A 22,490-nucleotide genomic window follows, 5' to 3' on the forward strand; every position below is an offset into this window, starting at 1 on the left:
GAAAATGCCTATGAAGATGATCTATAACTTTATTGTAACCTTCTGTAACTATGAATAAAGTGATCTCTCTTTGGTGGTGGGTTTTTTACCTGTAAGGGTTTTCCCACGTAAATCTAGTGTTAACTCTCTATTGTGTTTTCTGTGTGGTTCCCCTTAGAATTGTTGTTAGGAGAGCATTTTCTACACTTTTCTTTCCTTACAAGTGGTATTAGAGCTTGTTCTATTGTGTTATCCTTGTTGGGTAGGGTTGGTTCTTTGTGCCAATTTTGGTTTTAGTGGGAGTCTAGTAGAGTGTTTATTTATCTTATTTGCAGTTTAAGATGGTGAACACCTCTAGGCGAATGGACATTGAGAAGTTCAATAGCTCCAACTTTGAGTTGTGGAAACTTAAAGTTGAAGATTTGCTAGTTGATAGAGATCTCTAGATTGCAATGGCTAGAACTAAACCTGCAGGCATGAAACAAGAGGAATGGGACCTTGCAGATAAAAAAGACAAAGGGTTGATCAGACTCTATTTGGCAGACTTTGTTCTGTTAAATGTTCATGAGGAGAAGACTACTATTATTTTGTGGAAGAAACTTGGTGATATTTATCAGGGAAAGTCTCTGGTAAATAAGTTGTTCTTGAGGAAGAAGTTGTATTCCTTGAAGATGGACGAGGGTACATCTTTAGCAAATCATCTGAATGTTTTCAACATGATTGTTGCACACTTAACATTTGTAGGAGTCAATATTGCTGATGAGGATTGATGTATGCTTATGTTATGTTCTTTTCCTAACAGATGTGATCATCTGGTAATGGCCATTGGGAGTACAACAACCATGCTCACAATGGAAGGTGTGGTTTCTTCATTACTGTCAGAAGAAACACAAAGAAAATATTCTGAGATGGTCAAGGAGGCTCTCGCTATTAGAGGCAAGAAAGAGTACAAGAAGTCTAAATCCAAGTCAAAGGAAAGTTCTAAGGCCCCTGGAAAGAAGTCCAAAGCAAAGTGCTAGAACCGTGGGTAGGTTGGTCACATTCGGAAGGATTCCAAAGTGAAGAAGAAGAAAGAAAATAAGAGTTCTTTAGATTCTGGGTCCTCACAGAATGAGGATGGAGATGCCTTCTGAGCTGCTTTGGCAAGTCAGACATCTATTGATATTTGGTTTAATCTTCATGAAGAAGATGTTTTTCACAATGCCATGTAAGACTTGGTACCATGTTTGGAAGTGATGTATATTCATCATTTGATGGTGGATGATCTTCATGTGACTGAAGATGCTAACATCTTGAGGATTCATAAATCCTTGGTAGAGATGTTGTTTATGTAATATTTTGACATGTTTTCCTTACTTAGGATGTGTTATATTATGTCTGGGTAGACTCTCGATATGTATTTAGAGTTTTGACATAATATGTTTAAGTTCAAATAGAGCATGTAATCTCTTTGGAAGAGATGTTTTAGATAATGTTTGTCATGTTTATATTCCTAACTCTGTAGTTGGAAGTTTGACAATGATCTAGTTTTTTTGTTTCTGTATTTTGAGTACATTGATCATATTGTCTGATACTTCATGATAACGTGGTTATGCATTTGGAGGTTGGCATGTGTTGATCAGTTAAAGGTTCTCATGGATACATGGAAACATAAATGGTGTTATCTTTCTCTTGTGGCTAGAGATGTATGTGTTGGAATGATTAATAGGTCCAACTGAGATGCATATCTGTTATAACACAGTTGACATTTAAGAGGTGGGTGTAGAAGGGCATGATATAGGGTGTTGTGAAGACTTGATTGCAGGTTCTTTATTTCCAATCAGTATTGGGAAAGCTCTTGGTACAAAGATTTATTCACTTCTATGTGATGTTGTAAACGGTTATTTTCAACTTTGACATTACTTGTGTAGTGGGAGCTCCTTGGTGTGTATTGCATGTGAAGCTTGAGACTATGAGTAACAAGTTGTACATGTTAATGTTCTAAAATTCATTTTGGTATATCTTAAGGGTATGTGTAGTTGGATGTGCTAGCACTTGCTATGGGTTCTATTCTAGCTATGTCTGTAACAAATGTTTGTACGTTCGGTTAGTTTTTTGGATCATGAGTTTTGTGTGCTTGGGAGACATAGTTGTAGTTTTCTCAGTGGATAGATTCTATGTATGTCCAGTGGTAGTGGCATGGTAGAAGGTGGAAGTGTTCATGAATGAGATGAGACTACTCTACATAGGTGCACATGTTAATTTATTTTCTTGATGTTTTCTAATCCAGTGGTGTATCTGCATTGATGGGCTTTAGAGTCCATGGTTATCAGTGAAATTTGTAAGTATTTGGCATGGTAGACAAGTCCAGTAAATTCATCAGCAAGTGGGAGATTGTTGGAAATATGCCTCGAATTATCCTGACCAATGTTCAGGTTGATCAGTGGAACTTATCCCAATAGACCAGTTGTTGGTGTGACTCTTGCCAATGGGTCGATGGAACCCTCTTTCTTGTGGTCAGCTATTGGATGAGAAAGTCTGAGATGATCCAATGACTGTCACTATAACGCGATGGGAAGATGATCGAAAGTTATTTCCTATGGCTTGGCGACTAAGTGGTGAGGCCCATCAAGATAGCAGCTTAGGTGAGTTAACGAGTGCCCAAGTCTGGGATGATCGGACGATTGTCGCTATACTGCTATGGTGAGATGCATGAAGGTTATACTCTATGACTTGGAGACCAAGGTGGGGCCTGACAAGAGAGCAACTCAAGGGAGATAATGATCAAGTAGATCAAGGTTGATCCAATGATGGTCGCTAGGTCACAATGGGAAACTGCTCATTAGAATATTCATCACAACCCAACAACAAAGAAGAGCTTCATTCTAGGTGGTTAGTGAGGTCATGCTAAGGTGGAAGGACAGGGACCCTAGAGCCAATCAGGGGGTGCCATGTGGCAGAGCATAGAAAGAGATCAAGGAAGATCAAACCATCGGGATAGATGTTTGGTTGTTTTGTCAATGACCCGATGAGGTCACCTTTGGTGATCGGGTTGATATTGGTGATCGGGGTGACATTGTTGGGTTATGCCAATAGCCCGATTGATTCATTGTGTTGTCATCAGGAGATCGGGTCTACCTGTTGAAGGCTATCCCAATGAGCTAATGGAGTAGAAGACCGACCGCGGATGCTTGCTTCGAACCAAAGTCCAAAAGATGAGCTCATGGTCAAACTAGAAGTTCCTGCTAGTGTATTTGAATATGAACCAGTGTGATTCCTGGGTGCATGTGGGATAATTGTTTTCTCACGAATATAGACCAATGTAGACAATTAGATGTCTAATTGATTGGTGCAAACTAACAGCTGAATGGTTGACATGGAAGATGTAATCAAAGTAGCCAGAGGAAACCAAAACACAACATTGGTTAGGTGGATGGATTTTACTGAATGACGGACCATTGGACTCCATTACGGTTATGCTTAACCAATATGTTGTAATCAATGGTTGATATATATGTTACCAAAGATGTAATTGAGAGTGAGAGAGGTTACTATGTGATGTATGGTGTGGATTCCTATTGGAAGCCTGAATGTTCTGCATAGGTGATGACTATGATCTGAACATAGATTCTGAGAGCAATGCCTATGAAGAGGATCTATAACTTTATTGTAACCTTCTATTAAATGTGAATAAAGTGATCTCTCTTTGGTTGTGGGTTTTTTACTCATAAGGGTTTTCCCACGTAAATCTGGTGTTAACTCTCTATTTTGTTTTTTGTGTGATTAGTTTTTCATTAGTCTTTGTATAACTTAATGTTTTGCAAAAGAATTTAAAGACATACTTGTTTCCCCTTAGAATTGGTGTTAAGAGAGCATTTTCCACACTTTTCTTTCCTTACATTCATGAAGTTGTGTGTGAGGACCAAGATGAAATAGAGTGAAGATGAGAAGTTGGCAAGATATCTCAATGGGTTGAGATTTGAAATCCAAGAAGATTTGAATCTCCACACCCTGGAGACAGTCCAAAAGTGCTTTCAATTGTCACTCAAGGTGGAGGAGAAGTTGAAGAGAAGGAAGGAACAAAATGGAAGAGGTAAAGGGAGACAACAAAGAGGGGGAAGAGGCCCTTTCAGAGGGTTTTGGATACCAAGGTGACTCTAGCCAAGAAGGCAATAGAGGAGAGAGTAGTTACAACCAAGGAGGGGGCTACAATCCAAGATGGAACTTTAGGGGTAGAAGAAAACCCTCTAGAGGAAGATCCCAAAGTAGAGGACCTTCTAGGTGCTATAACTACAACCAAGAAGGGCACATGGAAATTAGGTGTCTGAAGAAGGCTTCTAGCTCCATGGGAGAAAGGAGAAGCAATTTGGTGCAGGAATATGACTGTCAAAGTGTGGCAAGTGCAAACACTTATCAAAGTGTTAATGCTCCTAATAGCTATGGCTACCCTAAAAGAGGAGAGGCTTTGATGATGAGAACAGTAACCACCATGAAGTTACTTGGAAAGGAGCCTACAAAAAGGAAATCTCTTTTCAAAACCACTTGTGAGGTAGGAGGAAATGTATGCAAGGTCTTGATACACTCCAGATCCACTAAATTTTTTATATCACTTGAAATAGTAGAAAAGATTAAACTTAGAAAGCTACCTCATCCTTACCCCTACAAGGTCTCATGGCTCACCCAAGGTCAGCAAGTCATGGTAGAAGAGCAGGTTTGGGTGGAGTTTTAGATTGGATCATACATGAATAGACTACTATTTGATATAGCCAAGATGGATGCATGCTATCTCTTATTTGGGAGACCATGGAAGAATGACTTGAAAGCTCATCAAGATGAGGTGATAAAGACCTATCCAATCACCAAGGATGGTAAGGTGATAGAACTCTTACCTTTGATAGAGGAAGAGATGGAATAAAAAGGGAAAGATGCCAAAGTGATGATGGTAGAAAGAAAACAATTCATGAAGGAGATTGCAAAGAAAGGTCCAGTTTTTGATGCCCTCATGCCTAGTCCCAAGGTGACAAGGAAAGAGAAGTTTGCAGAAGAGGAAGGAGGACAAAATCACATGGACCCTATAGTCAGACAGTTGCTTGATAAGCATCAAGGCATCATCTTAGATGGAATGCCAAGATCCTTGCCACCAGTGAGAGACATTAGTCATTGCATAGATCTGATCCTTGGATCTACTCTCCCAAACAAAGCAGCCTACAAACTCACTCTAGACCAAAATATAAAAATGGCAAGGTAGATTGAAGAGTTTCTTGAATTAGGCCTAATTGGCAAAGCTTAATCCCATGTGTAGTACCTTTTTTCCTTGCACCCAAGAAAGAAGGCACTTGGAGGCTTTGCATAGACTCAAGGGCCGTCAACAAGATAACTATAAGGTATAAGTTCCCGATCCCTAGGATAGAGGATTTGCTTGGTTGCTCGGGGAGTGCTAAGTATTTCACCAAAATGGATCTAAAAAGTGGATACCATCAGATTAGAATAAGGATAGGGGATGAATGAAAGCCAAATTTTAAAACAAATGAGGGGTTATATGAGTGGAAAGTCATGCTATTTGGGCTATCCAATTCCCCTAGTACTTTTATGAGGTTGACGAATGAGGTCTTGGTGAAATTTATAAGCAAATTTGTCATAGTATACCTAGATAATATATTGATCTTTAGTCACACAAGGGAAGAGCACCTCAGACATATAGATATGGTTCTCAAGAGGTTACATGAAGAGCAACTAATGATCAATTTGGATAAGTGTTTGTTCATGTAGGAGGAGATCATCTACTTGGGCTTTGTAATCTCACAAGGTGAGTTGAAAATGGACCAAGAGAAGGTGAGTGCTATACTATATTGGCCAACACCTAATACTATGAATGATGTCTGTAGCTTTCATTGTTTAGAAATTTTTTATAGGAAGTTCATAAGAGGATTTAGTCATGTTTGTGCACCCATGATTGACACTATAAAGGGAGGACAAAAGTGCAAGTTCAGTTGGACCAAAGAGGTAGATGATTCATTTGAAACATTGAAGAATAAGGTTGCAGAACAACCAGTCCTTTCCCTACTAGATTTCAATAAGATATTTTAGGTAGAATGTGATGCAAGCCACATGGATTTTGAGGCAGTGCTCAGTCAGGGAGGAAGGCCAATTGCTTTTTTCAGTGAAAAGATAAATGATGCCAAGTAGAGATACTCATCCTATGAATTAGAGATGTATGCTTTGGTTCAGTCCTCAAAGAAGTGGAGGCACTATTTATTACCTAAGGAGTTCATATTTTTTACTGATAATCAAGCACTTAGTTTCATAAATAGCCAAGTGAAGCTAAACCACTAGCACATGAAGTGGGTAGAGACCCTACAAGCCTTCACCTTCACCCCTTAACACAAGAAGGGGGTCAAGAACAAGTTGCATATGCTTTGAGTGGGAGGGTCTTAACTATCAACCAAATCAAGATGGAGAGTGTTGGTATTGATTTCTTGAAGAGTATGTATGATGTTGATGAAATTTTTGGAGAGATGTACAAGGTATGAGAAACCTTTGGTGAGAGGTATCATATTGAGTTTTCTGAATTTATGATACAAGATGGATTGTTATTCAAAGGAGGATAGTTGTGTATTTCTAAGTGTTCCATGAGGTTAAATATCATTAGGGAGAAGCATTATGGAGACATGGTAAGTCATTTTGGCCTCGACATGACTCTAGACCTTGTAAAGAGACACTATTACTAGCCTAAGTTGCAGACAAATGTAATGTGTAATATGTTAGAAAGCCAAGGGGAAGTACACTAATGTAGATTTGTGTCAGCCCTTACCCATTCCTTCTAGGCAATGGGAGAGCATAAGTATGGACTTTTTGTTGGGTCTGCCTAGGACAAGGAGGCGATTTGATAGTGTCTTTGAAGTGGTGGACAAGTTTAGTAAAATGGCTCATTTCTTGCCATGTAAGACTTCTTGTGATGCCTCATATGTTGCAGACCTATTATTCAAAGAAATAGTCCAGATACATGGATTGCCTCTAAACATTGTTTTAGATAGAGATGTGAAGTTTATAGGTCACTTTTGGAGGACCCTTTGGAGGAAGTTGGGAACTAACCTATATTTCTCATCAGCCTACCATCCTCAAATGGATGGGCAAACTGAAGTTGTAAATAGGTCATTGGAAAACCTATTAAGGTGTTTGACAAGGAAACATGGAGAAAAATGGGACAATATACTATCACAGGTAGAGTTCTCATACAATGAAACTATCAATAGGAGCATAGGAAAGTCTCCTTTCCAAATTGTGTATGGGATCCACCCAAGGGGAGTATTGGAGTTAAGGGATTTTCCCAAGGACGAGCCCATTAGTGGAGATGGTGAAGCTTTTGCATCAACCATTAAGGAGGTGCATGACCAAGTGAAGTCTCATCTCCAATAGTCTACAGTGAAGTACAAGGCTTACACTGATAAGAAAAAGAGGGATGTGCAGTTTAGTTTTGGGGATTTGGTATGGGTACATTTGAAGAAGGAGAGACTCCCAAAGTGTAAGCATACCAAACTAATGCAGAGGAAGGTTGGACCATATCAGATTTTGAAGAAATGTGGACAAAATGCCTATGAAATCCAACTTCCTCCTGATCTTGGATTATCACCCATTTTTAATGTGTGTGGTCTTACACTTTTCAAAGGTAGTGACAATGAAGTAGAGGAACCAATGCAAGTTGCAGTAGATAATGACATTCCAAGGCATGAATCACCTAAGTTGAGCAAAGTGTTAGACACTAGAGTCAAAAAGAAGACAAGGAAAAAGGAGTACATTGAGTACTTGGTGGCTTGGTAGGACAGACTAGACTCTGAGGTAGTTTGGATGATAGATGAACAAATTTCCAACCATGGTCAGACTTACAAAGTCTGATCTCAAGTGGGATTGAGATCTCTTCTCTTGGGGAGTATGGTGAAGGGGAACCTCATCAACATTCCAAAAATGGCTCTAAGGATGAATACTAGGATCATTTTAGGGTCTTAGCATGTCTTATGTTTATGCAAGTTTGTTTCATGTATTCAATAAACCCCACTATGTAAGCCCATGTCACCAATTAGCCAATTTGATAATCCAATTGGGACAGTGTGGTCAATAGGGGTAGTAGATGGTTTAGTTTTGTGTTTGATATGGTTTTTAAATTTTTTAGGAGTATATGGTTGATCCAAGTGTGTGGATCCCAACCTTAGCAAGTGTGACAACATTTTGTGCCAAATTGCAACTTTTGGAAAATGCAACTTTTGAGTACAAAAGTGCAACTTTTTGAAATGCGGTTGGGGGAATCCTTTCAATAGCTCCAACCTCCTCCAAATTTGGTTGGAAACCATTAGAGAGTTGTATAAACCTTGTGTAAATGATTCCCAAGGGGGATGATGTTGTGTTGTTAAGTTGTGAAGCAATTGAACATAAAAATACTAAAGTTTTCCCATAATTTCCATCTTTGCATTGATTGCACGTGCCTAGACGGATTGGATTAAAGTAAACCATTCATTTAGGTAGAGGGGTGAAGTGGGTTTTTTTTGGTGGTATTCTGAGGTTCTAATTGTTTCTAAGTGGAGAGAACTGTCCATTTTTCTGACTGTAACCCGAAAAGTGAGGGTTTGGAGAGGGTTTTGGATAAAAATGGCCTTATCTTGCATTATAGTCCACTAGAAGACTCTTCCTTTGGTGGGATGTAGAATAAGTATCTATAATTTAGGGTTTTCATGGGTTTTTGGAGGGGAGACTTGATTGTGTGGAGAAATAAACAAAATTAGGTAGGCATCTCCATGTGACTACCTTAAGAAAAATTAGGACAGTCATCCTAAGACATGATAGTGGTGGATTCCAAGCATGTAATCCTGGAATTAGAAGTTATTCACCATCCCCCACATTCTCATAAAGTTGGTTTTGTAGTTGGGATACCGGTAAAAGGGGTTGCTTTGTAAATTAGGCCTAATCGCCCTAATTAGGTCTCTACGCTTCTAAGGGGATCATACCTTTAGGTTGTATATCTTGCCAACCCATATTGGCCATGAATGTAACTCCCAAAAGGGTATCTAGAATGGTGAGTAGTTTGTTAGAGTGCGTGGAATATTTTGGAGTTAAAGGCAAAATACTGGTATAGGAGGGCTACTAGCCTAAGGGGTAGGTTTCCAAAGGAGGTATAAGGAATTGATGCCTAAGTCCAAAAATAATTCTTGGAATAGGTCTTAGATTTTATGTATAGGCCAAATTCAAAATACCTAAGAGTAGGAGTCACCGGTAAGGCATGTTAGAGAAGTTGAAGCCTTTAACTCATCTTGAGTAGGTGTTAGGCATGAGTAGTGGAGTGTAGTTCTAAACCTTAAGATGTGGAGCCCTTTCTTGTAGGGTCATTTTTGACATTTGAAGGGTCATAACCTAACCTTTTGAACTTTTTCTTAGGTGTAAGGAGGCCTCTGCATCACTCCTCCATAGCTTTGATCCAATGATCATCTCCAAATGCTTCCTTAGTAGTTCTAGGCTCAATAGTGGAGATCATGCAATAATTTTCTCTAATTCTTCTTTTGGTTAACACTCCAACATCCTTATCTCCAATAATCTAGCTAGGATTGTGATTAAGTCTCACATACCTTAGAATAACATGATCATTATCTTCAGGTTCTTCTTCTTCATTAACATCATCTTCTTCTAAATCTACCTATTCCGGTTGAACTGGTACAACAACATTCTCTTTACCAGTTTCAGGTTTCACTGTTCTAGCTCCGAAAATAGAATGCTATGATCTTCATCCTTTTTCTCCACACTAGTTTTCCCTGAGACTTCAAGATACTCATCCGCTCGAACATAAACACTCTCAATGATTCTATGTGTCTGGTTGTTGTAACATTTGTAGGCCTTAGTCTTGGTGGAGTAACCAAGAAATATACCTTCATCACTTTTAGACTCAATTTTACTAACATAGTCACCTCTCTTAATAAAATATTTACTACCAAATATCTTGTAATAACTAAAATTAGGTGATCTACCATACCAGTATTCATAAGGGGTCTTATCCTTACCTCTTTTTACCAATATCCGATTCATAGTGTAGACAGTTGTGTTGACAACTTCTTTCCAGAAAGTTTTTTCTACACGTCCTTGTATCAATATCGTTCTAGCAGCTTCAACAACTGACTGGTTGTTCCTCTCTGCAATACCTCTTTTTACCAATATCTGGTTCATAGTGTAGATAGTTGTGCTGATAGATTCTTTCCAGAATTTTTTTGCTACACCTCCTTATATCAACATTGTTCTAGCAGCTTCAACAATAGACCAGTTGTTCCTCTCTGCAATACCATTGTGTTGTGGTGTCCTTGGTATAGAAATTTGTCATTTGATAGTGAATTCCTCATAAGTAAATTCACTACCTTGATCAATCCTCAAACACTTTATCTTCTTACCACTCTCCTTTTCAGCTAAGGCCCTATATGCCTTGAACTTACTATGCTTTTATTTTATCTTTCAAGAATGTGACCCACATCATTCTTGAGAAATCATTAGTGAAGATCATAAAATATCCGTCACCTTGAATACTTTTAGTCCTTATTGGTCCACAAAGGTCTGTATGAACCAAATCTAACAGATGTTCTGCTGAAAAAGATTTTCTCTTAAAAGTTGAAGATGTCATGTTTCACAACTGACATTCCTTACATAGAGCATTAATTGGTTTATCCAAATGAGGCAAACCTCTCACTATCTTGGACTTACTCACTATAACATTGTTATGAAAATTTATATGACAAAATCTCCTATGCTAAAGCCAACTATCATCTACTTTAGCAATTAAATAGTTGACCTTAGGATTTAGGTGAAATGATTTACCTTTAGTCTACTTGCTAGTTGCAATGAATTCACCTTTTCTCCAATATATTTTGCACATACCACTCTTAAACTCCAATGGGTATCCTCTATCATTAAGTTGAGGAACACTCAAAAGATTGTTCTTTAATTCTTCAACCCAGTAGACATCATTTGCACTGCTCTTTTCGTTAAGAGAAATAGTTTCCTTACCTTTTACCATGAAGGGTGAGTCATTACCAAATCTCACAATTCTGCCATCAAATTCCTTCAAGGTAAGAAATTTGCTCCAATCACCGGTCATGTGATGTGAACAACCACTATCAATGATCCAATCATCAGAATTATCAGTGCGAAAAACTAATGATTTTTTATTAGATGACTCTTCTTTCATGGCTACAAAAACAATGTCTTCATTAGCATCACCCTCAGATTCCTCATCAGTGATACCACCATCAACGGCAATAAGACAATCTCTCTTGCCTTTTCCTTTGTACTTCTTGAACTTTTCTCACTTATGCTCATTGTCACCATTTAGACAATTAGTTGCAATGTGTCCAATCATGTTACATGCAAAACATTTCAAAGGTAATTTACCTCTATATTTACCGGTACCTCTGGGAAACTGCTTGGCCAAGAATGCTTCAAGATCAACCAAATTGTCATCATCATCAACTTCTCTACTGGATCTAGATTTATAACTGTGACTGACATATTTGCTTTTCCTCATAGATGGGTTAAAAATTGAAGGTCTAAATGCAAATTCAAATTTATGAACACTACCATCATAACCATTTAATTCAAAAGTAGTAAGCTTACCAATTATGGAGTCAAGGGTTACCTTAGTTTTGTCAATTGACTTTAGCTCTTGAATGGCTGCAACTCAAATAGAGTAAACCGATAGAAGGGTTCTCAACACCTTGCTACCTCCAATTATATGTGGTAAAGTTTCAGGTGGAAGGGAATAGTATAGTTCTGGGTGGGGGCCCCTATTCTAAGGCTAGTTCCCAAGGTACCTAACCGCCGGTTGGTCATCTCAACCAATAGGAGGAAGGTTGGGAATGCACTCCACTATGGCATCTTCCACTTTACCACCAACACTCTTGATCTCACCAACTACAGACCAGTTGTTCCTCTCTGCAATACCATTGTGTTGTGGTGTCCTAGGTATAGAAATTTGTCATTTGATACCATTTTATTCACAATATCTAGTGAATTCCTCAGAAGTAAATTCACTACCTTGATCAATCCTCAGACACTTTATCTTCTTACCACTCTCCTTTTCACCTAAAGCCCTGAATGCCTTGAACTTACTAGATGCTTTTATTTTATCCTTCAAGAATGTGACCTACATCATTCTTGAGAAATCATTAGTGAAGATCATAAAATATCTATCACCTTGAATAATTTTAGTCCTTATTGGTCCATAGAGGTCTGTATGAACCAAATCTAACAGATGTTCCGCTGAAAAAGATTTTCTCTTAAAAGTTGAAGATGTCATCTTTCACAACTGACATTCCTTACATAGAGCATTAATCCGTTTGTCCAAATGAGGCAAACCTCTCACTGTCTTGGACTTACTCACTATAACATTGTTATAAAAGTTTATATGACAAAATCTCCTATGCTAAAGCCAACTATCATCTACTTTAGCAATTAAATAGTTGACCTTAGGATTTAGGTGAAACAGGTTACCTTTAGTCTACTTGCTAGTTGCAATCAGTTCACTTTTCTCCCATATATTTTGCACATACTATTCTTAAACTCCAATGGGTATCCTTTGTCATTAAGTTGAGCAACACTCAAAAGATTGTTCTTTAATTCTTCAACCCAATAGACATCATTTGCACTTCTCTTTCCATTAAGAGAAATAGTTCCCTTACCTTTTACCATGAAGGGTGAGTCATTACCAAATCTCACAATTCTGCCATCAAATTCCTTCAAGGTAAGAAATTTGCTCCGGTCATCGGTCATGTGATGTGAACAACCACTATCAATGATCCACTCATCAGAATTATTAGTGCGAGAAACTAATGCTTTTTTATTAGATGACTCTTCTTTCATGGCTACAAAAACAATGTCTTCATTAGCATCACCCTCAGATTCCTCATCAGTGATACCACCATCAACTACAATAAGACAATCTCTCTTGCCTTTTCCTTTGTACTTCTTGAACTTTTCTTACTTGTGCTCATTGTCACCATTTAGACAATTAGCTGCAATGTGTCCAATCGTGTTACATGCAAAACATTTCAAAGGTAATTTACCTCTATATTTACCGGTACCTCTGGGCAACCGCTTGGCCAAGAATGCTTCAAGCTCAACCAAATTGTCTTCATCATCAACTTCTCTACTGGATCTAGATTCATAACTGTGATTGGCATCTCTGCTTTTCCTCATAGATGGGTTAAAAACCGAAGCTCTAAATGTAGATTCAAATTTCTGAACACTACCATCATAACCATTTAATTCAAAAGTAGTAAGCTTACCAATTATGGAGTCAAGGGTTACCTTAGTTTTGTCAATTGACTTTAGCTCCTGAATGGCTACAACTCAAATAGCGTAAACCAATAGAAGGGTTCTCAACACCTTGCTACCTATAATTCTATGTGGTAAAGTTTCAGGTGGAAGGGAATAGTATAGTTCTCGGTGGGGGCCCCTATTCTAAGGCTAGTTCCTAGGGTACCTAATCACCAGTTGGGAATGCACTCCACTGTGGCATCTTCCACTTTACCACCAACACTCTTGATCTCACCAACTATCTCTTTTATCCTCTGACCATAATGTTGAATATTCTCATCTTCAGCCATCCACATGTCATCAAATTTTTCTTTTAGACTCTCTTCTTTGTAAATATTCTCATGTTCATCACCACTATAAATCTCTTCAATTTTCTTCCATACCTCATAAGAAGTCTCCAAACCATGGACATCAACATATTCTATATCAAACAAAGAACTGATAATAGCCTCCAGTGCTTGATTGTTTTCTTGTTTCTCTTTCTTTTGATCATTAGTCATAATCCCACTAGGTGGAACATATTGAGTACCCACATGTTCCTAGTATTGACTTCCTAGACTCTTAATATAAATTTTCATTCTATCACTCCATATCCTGTAGTTCTCTCTATTAAAATTTGGACCTTCCTTCATCATGTTCTACAAGATCTTTACCTCAACTGTTAGGCTTAGACCTTAGAGGACCTGAGAAGCTCTGATACCAATTGATGGTATGTTGAAAGAATAAGGATCTAGTCAACTACTAAGAGGGGGGGGAGTGAATCAGTAGATAGAAAACTGATATAAGCTTCTACCAATCTCAAAATCAACCTCTCAAAGAAAACTCAGAACTGACAAAATGCAACATTAGTGTCAAGTTAAACCAGTTGACTGTTATAACAAACTATTAGTAAAACAACTTGAAACTCACAAACATCCAAATACTTTATTGACATAAGTAAAAACTCATTTTAGATTGCTACGGGTTAACATAACATATCAAAGTGGATTTAGGAGTTAAGAAATTAAACCATAGTTAACATAACAACAAAATCATTCACCAGTTGAAATATTTTTGACGTGGAAACCCAAATGGGAAAAATGACGGTGGAGATGAATACCCATAAGTATTTTGAACTCTTTTGAAGTTTTCCATGTTAGGAGCCAAGCTTGCTAAATCTCTACAATAATTCATGTTAAGAACCAATCTTGTTAGGGACCACCCGGTTAAGGGATTGACTATAATGCCCTATTAGAAGCAATACCTTGTGAGGAGTAACCTTGGTAGAGGATTTGAAATCCAAGCTAATGGACCACCTGGTTAGAGGATTTAAATAACACTAAGCTTGTTAGAGCTTACATGGTCAGGGGATTTGACTTCTATAATTGTTAGAAAACAATAGAGGTTTGCTGATATGCTTCAATAGCACTACACTTGCTTGTTCAAATCCTTTTCTTGCTCCTAGCTGCCTTTACACAAACTGCAAATACATCATCCAGTTTGGAAACCACACTCTCACTCTCAACTACATATTTCCAACTCTACAACAAAACAAATCATCAAACTTATAAACAAATCAATAGGTTGGTAACACAACACAAACGTAATTCTCTCATAGAGATTATAAACAAATCAATTCAAGTATGACCGTTGGATTACATAATAATCTCTGCACATCATTCAAGATAGCCTCGACCACTCCTTGATCACCACTTCATCAAACACTGTAACTCATCATGTGGTTTGCATTACATGCAATATACTTGCTCATTCCCAAGATAAAAAATGTTATCTCAACACACCAAAATATTTGAAACTCTTGTCATACAACATGCATACGTGTCATAATCATTACCTCTCAGCATCATATCATAAACCAATACAACCAATTCACCAAACTTTATCAGTTAGGGTTTATCATACCAATAGGTAGGGTTTACCAGTTGATCTCACTTCTTCTGTAGTAATACCGGTTTCCTCCAAAAAATTCACTTACCGGTTGTAGTTCCCTTCACCAGCTCTTCCTACCAGTTACAAAATAAAATTATAACAACATCATTACTGGTTGATTGATATCAATGACAACATAACATTTCATTAATGCAATCTTCATTCAAATGCCAACAAATGATTTATTGGGTTTAGGAAAATTTGGCATTGGTTCTTTAAACTTAAATTAATGGGATGGTTAGAGTATTCATAAATAGATGTAATTAATCTATGTTAAAGTGATGGATCATATGTGTATGTATGCAGAGATAGATGGATAGCATGTTTAGGTTGCACTTGGTTAATGGAAATTTATATGATATCATGTTAGGAATGGATGCTATTGGTTAGGATTTGTTAAGTGTGTAGTTAAAGTAGTGGCGTTGAGATACCCTGGGGAAGGTAGATGTTATAATGTGTTTTATTTCCACTTGCATATCATGATTTGTGTATTATGTCTATAATGAGTAATTGTACGTTGTATTAGCTTAAGTGACATTTAAAAAAAAATAGTTCTCTATTTTGCATGTTAAGTTAGTGTATTTCTCTAGGGTGTTTTGGTGGGCATTACACATATCATATGGCTCATAGTTAGAATCTCCTTAATAGACTTAGAAGACATATGTCTTCTTCTATCCTCAATTGGCATATTTCCTTGTTCTTTCTATAAGTCCTGTTGGTCTCTTGTAATAACATATCGAGAATAATATTAGTAGTTGAGATATTTTTGACATCTAGGTCTCTTCTACTAGTTGATGGGATATATATTTTTTTTAAGTAGTAATGGTATTTTCTTTATGTATAGTTGAAGGTTATTTGCATGGGAAGATAAGATCCTATACTTGGGGGCTTGTGCATCCCTCAAATTTAATGACATCCTATCCCTATCTTGTCTTACTCTTAGATTCTCTTTCTCTTCATTTTTACTTTACTATGAGTATGATTGTATGTTTGACTTCCACTAAGTTGGGAGCTAAATATATTGTTGTAAATTGTACTCCTTTAATTATGAGCTCAATTTCACATTCTCCTTAACACTTAGTTTAATTTTCCCATTCCTCTAAGCATTTTAAGACATATTTCTTGCCTTGAATTAATCCTCAATTCAAGAATATGAGTTCTATTTTAATTTAAAGCTTCAACATATTTTTATTTGGGCTCTTATTTTAAGTGTGCCTTTTTTCCTATTTTATTTTAAGTCTATTTGTTCTCTACCCTTTTTTAAAGTTTAAAGCACTTTTTCCCTCACTTAAATATCGCCAATCCTAATATAAATTACAAATCTAATAACAGGGTCTGTTATCTCACTTCCCTTAAATTTTAGGCCTATTTTTTCAAGACGTTGTAGATTAGCTACAATGCCTAGTGATTTTTGGATAAATTATGGGAGCATAATGTCTCGGCCTTAATATTTATATATTTATCCTCGAAGTTGGTATATGACCATTGTAAGTCATCCTAAAAGTGAATTTACCTTGAGAACCCTATATAAGGCATCATCCCTAATTCATTTTCTCATCTACAAGTTTCATTTCAAGGCCAATTATTATTATTCAAGAGAGAATCTAAGTTCAAGGAGCATCTTTTCATGATGGATTTTGTGAGGATTTATAAATTTATTGCACCAGCAAATGGAGGACTTATGATAAGAGATTTTCATTATCATTGATATCATTAATCTTGAAGTAATATTATTTTAGTTTAATATATTGTTTCAAATTTCTATTTCTTTCCTATTCATCATTGTTATAGGGTTAATACCAACCTACGGTTTGACTGAGGCAAGCCCCTATACAACTAAACACAATACAATCTAGGCAGAGATAGAAGCAACAAAAAAAAATCATCAAAAAAGAGGTGGACACTAACAACTAGCTCCTCTATCCACTTGGTCTACAACACCTAGTGCCATACTCTAGGTGTCTCAGCTTGATGTTTGACTGGAAGTAATCTTCGAGGCTTTTGAGACCATATAGATCCCTCTTCTGCACCTAGAGATCTGTAAGGACTAGGGTGCCTAGTTACAATGGATAATCAGTTTCAGACCAGATTTTTGATAGAGGTTTCTCTCTGCATTTCCATTCTAGTTCTGTACATGTCAGATGATTTCCAAATCTCCATTTGTTTTTTTGTGGTATTTATTATCAAATTTGTACCTTTTAGCCTAATTTTCACATATTCAATTTCCAATCAATCAATCACAAAAAGAGAATAATCAAAACAAGTTCCCAAATCTATTGAACACAAAGTACCAATGAGAGGGGGGTGAATCAGTGGTTCCTAACCTTTTTGAACTGTAAAATAAACTTCAGAATATCAGTTATTCACTTAAACACTAAACAATCAAACTAGTAGAACAAGAAAGAAATCCAAAGAGATTATTCACACAAATGTAGCTCTCAACACCAAATTTATGAGGAAAACCCAATGTGGGAAAAACCTCAGTGAGAAAAGTTGCTAGAGACTACTTCTCCAATCTAGCCTAACATGTAAAACACTAAATTACAAGATTTAGAGAACCAACCCAAGGAGCACCAACCCGTGCACTTTTAGGGCAACAACCAAAGGAGCACCAACCCCTTCACCAAGCTTCAACTTGGAAATGTATATTGAAATACCATTTGAATACAATCAAGGCTTCTTGTTGCAAATGAATTCTACAACTCTTCGATCAAATAACTCATTGCCGATTGACAATCTTTTCTACTCCACTAAATTTCACACTACCGGTTGTGAGATTACTATCTTTGATTCTTGGCCTTTGTTATCTTTCTCTCCCTCTCTCACACAGTCTCTCAACTCATTATGTCACACTTGGATGCTTCCTGCTCTATCACACCTTGTCGGATAGGCTCAAATGCAAGACTATAGTTATGCCCGTAGAATCCTCTCACCGATATGCTTGCTCACATACACTGCAAGTCTCTTAGAAATATTTCTAAGGCTAACAATTATTTTCTTTACTAACTCTCTATTTTCTCTACCTCTTCTCCGCAGTGTAAAAAAAAACATTCTATCATGAGCTCTCATCTCTTATCCCGTGATTTCCTACCAGAAAGCAATTCAAACTTTGGAGCGGTTAGGGTTTCCTCTTCCCGACATGATCTTCATGATATCCAATCAATCTTTTCTTTGATCAATCACCTGTCCTTTAAGAATGCATCTTTACATGGTTTCCATTATCTAACACACATTTTCCAAAAATAGAAATCTCAAACAAGATCATCTACCTTGAAATCTGTCGACACATAAAACGCTTCAGGTGTTTCCTTTTCGAGGTCTTCCTAAATCAGATTTACCTTGCATTGATCCAGGCACCAACTACTCCTTGATCTTCCTCTATCATTGTTTCTTCCTCAAGCCACAATGGTTAGTTACAATCTCATGATTTGTGGTTGTTTCATTTATATTGATAGACAGTTTCACCAACCATGTCGATGATGGTTTTATCAACCTCTGCCTATTTTCCACCTCGGCTCCATATGGCATTACCATGGTCAATCACTCTGGTCACCGACACATAATCGGTTCAATCTTGAACATTCAACAAACTCATACCTATGAGGCCCTGCCCCAAGTTGTCATAGCATTTTAGTTATTTTCATGTTGGACCTATTATTGATACTATATTATGATGCATTATGAACATAGATTTTATATGATCTCATGTTGTGGATAACATTGATATGATTATGTCATTTACTTTGATTTGCAGTACTTCATTTTCATACTAGAAATTATGGATGCATGCTCTATAAATGATTTAATTCCATGTTTATGAGGATGATGTCATTTAGTAGATGATTGTATGTGGATGTTATCAGATAATTGGATACTTGATTTTTATAATTGAAATTTTATGCGATGTCCGAATTGTATTCTTTTGATACTATTATATGTGACTTTTGGAATTACTAACGTGCAAGTGAGATGTGTAGGAAAATTATTCCATGTGACCATGGAAACTATTCAGAGAATCAAGCCTAGGCCTATGTGCGATTGTGAAGCCAGGGGTTGTCTATTTGGAGAGACAACCCCTCATTTGTAAATGTGTTTTAATTTGTAAATGTTATGCTTGGATGAGTGTTTAATTTGGAAATTGTTTAATTTATAAATTCCAAAAAGAGGAACATTTGCCATGTGTTATTTAGTGATGTGTAATTCTTTTTGTAGTGTCACTTGCTACATGTGTTGTAGGATGAGTTGGCATTGCCATGTCTCCTTTGAGGAAATTTATTTTACCAATGCATATATTTTCAATTATCCTAAAATGGTCCCAAGTAAACCTTGGATAGGGAACCATTAGAAAGGTCAACTCAGGGTTGACCCATAGGTAAACTTTGGGTGGACTTCAAGGTAGTTAAACTAACTCTTAGGGTCAAGTTAGGGGCATTTTTAGTAGGCCATATGATGTACCTATGGATGAAGGTCAAATTTAGCCATGTGTCCACTCCCTAGGGCCTGTTTAACCTCCCCAAAAATTGAGTTTCCCAAGTTGGCTGAATTTCATCTTTAGAAGAGCCTTCCTAGGTTAGATAACCTTCCTCATGAATGGCATTTCTCTTCCCCATTCCTTTTACCCTTTTTGAGGTGTCTTGGCTAGAGAGTCTGTAAGGTATTGGGAAGACCAACCAATGAACACCCTTCACCTTTTCCAAGTGGATTGGAAAGAGTGAGGAGTCTCTTCATAGGGAATAGTTTGGGAGGGAAAAGTTTGATCACCCACTCTCCATTTTGGACACTTATAATTTTTGATGAATTTTTGCAAGTTTTTGAGAAGATTTTGGCTAAATTTTGAAGAAGAAAAAGTGGTGGATTTGGGTAGCTCTCCTACAACATCTTTCACCCTTTTTGGCAGATTTAAGGTTGGTTGAACTCCTATCTCTTTAATGATGTTTTTTTTTTTGAAAAGATTATGGTTGTGATTGTTTTCCATTGCTGTTGTTTTTTTTTATATGTGTAGGAAGATGTAGAGTTCTTCCTTATGTGTTTTGGTTGAGTTTTTATTTTTTTTTGTTTTGAGAGTTTTCAAGGCCAAACTCACCCTTGGGAGGGTAGAGTGGCCTTGGGGTGAAGGATTGTTTGACAGCCTATGAGTGAGAGGCTCTCTTTGGAAGAGAGTGATTCTCAAGGGATTTTGTGACCCTTGCTGCATTGTGATTTGTTTATGCAATGGGGGTCATAAGAGGATTTTTGTTGGCTTGTATGTCTTTGGGGACATAACTGATTATAGTGACAAGTTTGGAACTTATGGATGTGTTTATTTGCAGCCTTGTTATGGCAATATGTTCTCTATTTGTAGAATTCTCCTTGAGGTACATAGTTCACCTTCACCCCACTTGAAAAGTCACATATGTGATGCTGTTTAGCCTTGGGTTGGGAGTATCTTTTGTTGTTATGAGTTTTCTATTTATATGTGTTTGAATGTGTGTTTCTCATCTAGCCTTGATTCTCTTAGCTCGGGGGTGGCTTCTAGTAAGCCTAGGTATGGAGGTGAGCTTCCATGGTCACAACCTTCAAGTTTTCTTGCAAGTTTTGCTTGGGAAAAAAATAGAGAAAAAGATTTGGCATGATCCTATGTTTTATTGTATTTTAGTTGTAGAAAAAAAAGGTTTATTATTTTATTTTAGTTGCAGAAAAAGAAAAAAGAAAGATTTTTCCTATTGTATTTTAGTTGCAAAAAAGAAAAAGAATTTCTTATTGTACTTAAATTGCAGAAAAGAAAATGTATTATTTGACTAAGTTTTACCATGTAATAAAATGTATTTTATTGAGGTATATTTCCTTGCAAAGTGAAGAATGCATTGTTGAAGTTATCTTTTAAATGTTATGCAGTTATAGGAAAAGATTAAGTATGAAAGTTATAGTTCTTCTTAATTTTACATTGCATCTTGCTATTATTATTTAATGAACTCTAGAAAGATTCAAATTGCAGCTGTAAATAAATTAAATCCTACTAATTTTTCTATTTTGTAAATGCATGTTAAGTAAAAAAATAGCCAAACTTAGATAATGATAACACATTAGATATTGCAGCTTATTGTATTAAATGTCTTTCTAAAAATGATAGTTGCAGCTGTAAATAGAAACATTCTGTCACATTTTCCATTAAATCATAGGGAAAAACTATAGGTTAATGAAGGACATAAAAAGAATTAATCTACTCTATTTATTGATGATAACCCGCTCTAAATAATGTAAATGCAGACTGAAATCTATAAACATATATATATTCTCATATGTACATAATATATTTTTTACAAGAGATAATGCCTGTAGTTTTATATTTAAAACTAAGTTGTTGTTCTTTAAAAAAAAAGATATAAAATAGACATGTATGCTACTGTAAATAAATAAAATAAACATGCTTATGTACATTTTATAATTCTGAAATTAAATAGGTTGCAGATTTTGTATTTTGGTTCTTACTTCATGTATGCATATTTGCATGCACACATGCACACACACACACACACACACACACACACACACACACACACACACACACACACACACACACACACACACACACACACACATATTTATATATATATAAATATATATAAAAAATTCAATAACAAAAAAAAAAAAAACTCAAACCCCATGCTTGGAGCCGAAGCTCCTTGTGGGTTGTCGTTGGGCGGCTCGAGCCCCTTTGTGGCTGCGACCCATAGGGGCACCCGTGGCGCCAGTGCGGGCCACGAACCACAGCGGTGGCCTCAATCACCACTGCAGGCCATGTCCGATAGGGATGCCGTGACATCGCTGCGGGCCGCGATCCCCAGTGGTGGCCTCGGCTGCCACTGCGGTTGGCCACCACAACGGCTGCCACCGCCACATATTTTTGTTGCCATCTCCCTCCTTCATAGAACCCGCGACCCCTTGCAAAAAGTATTTTGCCTCCTTCGCCTCCATTAAACCTGTACACACACACACATACACTTACCAAGGGAAAACAAAAAAAATATATAAAATATGATATGTTAAAATAAGAAACCCTAACACATTTTCGGGTTAGGTTTAGCAATTAAAAAGAAAAAAAGAGAAAAGTTAAACAAGCAACCCTAACCCTATTTCGGGTTAGGGTTTGCTTAATAATAAGGAAATGAAAAAAAATTAGGGTTAGTGTATTAAGAAAAAGATAAATCAACCCTAGATGGGGTTTGAAATAAAATATTAATAAAATGAGAAGAGGGGGAATTCTTTTTAAAATTTGAAAAAGAATT

The sequence above is a fragment of the Cryptomeria japonica genome, chromosome 4 (genome assembly GCF_030272615.1).
Source record: "Cryptomeria japonica chromosome 4, Sugi_1.0, whole genome shotgun sequence".
NCBI lineage: Eukaryota > Viridiplantae > Streptophyta > Pinopsida > Cupressales > Cupressaceae > Cryptomeria > Cryptomeria japonica.